Raw genomic sequence first — 1,471 nt, forward strand, 5'->3', positions numbered from 1 at the left:
TCCACCTCAGCCTCCCAGACTGCTAGGATTACAGGCATGAGCCACCGTGGCTCTTTTTCATATTTTAGAGATAGGATCTCACTCTGTCATCCAGGCTGGAATGCAATGGTGTGATCATAGCTCACTGTAACCTTAAACTCCTAGGCTCAAGCAGTCCTCCCGCCTCAATCTCCTAAATAGCTGGGACTACAGGCATGAGCCACCAAATCTAGCTAAATTGCAAAAATGTTTTGTAGAGATAGGGTCTTGCTATATTGGCCAGGCTGGCCTCAAACTCCTAACCTCAAGCGATCCTCCCTCCTTGGCCTCCTAAGTACTGGGGTAAAAGGCATGAGCCACTGTGCCCTGCTGATTTTTAATTTCATTCCAAGTAATAAAATACATTGTATTGCTTCTCCCCTTTTAAGTATATTTAGGTTTGTTTTATGGCCTAGCATATGATCTATCCTGAGGGATGTTCCATGTGCACTTGAGAAGAATATCTATTCCGCTATGGCTTGATGGAGTGTTCTATGGTGGTCTATTAGGACTAGTTGGTGTATAGTGCTGTTCAAGTCTTCTATTTCTTTTTTGATCATCTGTCTGGTTGTTCTAACCATTAGTGAAAGTGAGATATTGAACTCTCCAACTATTATTGTTGAATTATCTATTTTTCGTTTTAATTTTGTCAGTTTTTGTTTCATGTATGTTGGTGCTGTTCTAACGTGCATACGTGTTTATAATTGTTATATCTTCCTGATGACTGACGCTTTCATCATTAGAAAATGTCCCTCTTTATCTCTAGAAATATTTTTGTTTCAGAGTGTGTTTTATCCGACCTTTGTATGGCCACTGTAGCTTTCTTATGATTGCTGTTTGTATTAGATATTTTTTGTATTTCTTTCTTTTTTTACTTCGTGGTAGGGGTGTCTTCTGGTGAAAACCAGAAAACCTGCTAGACAAATTGCTTTTTTTTTTTTTTTGACACAGAGTCTCACTCTGTACTGGGGCTCGAGTGCTGTGGTGTCAGCCTAGGTCATAGCAACCTCAAACTGCTGGGCTCAAGCAATCCTCCTGCCTCAGCCTCCCAAGTAGCTGAGATTACAGGCATGTGCTACCATGCCTGGCTAATTCTTCTATTTTTAGTAGAGACGGGGTCTTGATCTTGCTCGGGCTGATCTTGAACTCCTGACCTCAAGTGATCCTCCTGCCTTGGCCTTCCAGAGTGCTAGGATTACAGGTGTAAGCCACCACGCCCGGCCAAGACAAATTCCAAAAGAGCTGTAACACTCATCCTTTAACTTTCAATCTACAGTAGTGAGCCACATAAGGTTTCTATATATTATAGGCCCAAGGCCCAACAATACAACTACAAACATATTGTTTTATGCAATTGCTCTTAAAATCAGTTAGGAGAAGATATTCAGCCATATAACTGTTCTCATTATATTAACAATGGCTGGATGCTTTCTGGACAGCCCTTGTATATGTG

General features: G+C 41.1%; 1 pseudogene; it reads right to left on the reverse strand.

Annotated features, from left to right (window-relative positions):
• Positions 1-901: 901 nt before the first annotated feature.
• Positions 902-957, reverse strand: LOC138379329 (U7 small nuclear RNA; annotated as a pseudogene).
• Positions 958-1,471: the final 514 nt, after the last annotated feature.

Source organism: Eulemur rufifrons, chromosome 30 (genome assembly GCF_041146395.1).
Source record: "Eulemur rufifrons isolate Redbay chromosome 30, OSU_ERuf_1, whole genome shotgun sequence".
NCBI classification, from domain to species: Eukaryota; Metazoa; Chordata; class Mammalia; order Primates; family Lemuridae; genus Eulemur; species Eulemur rufifrons.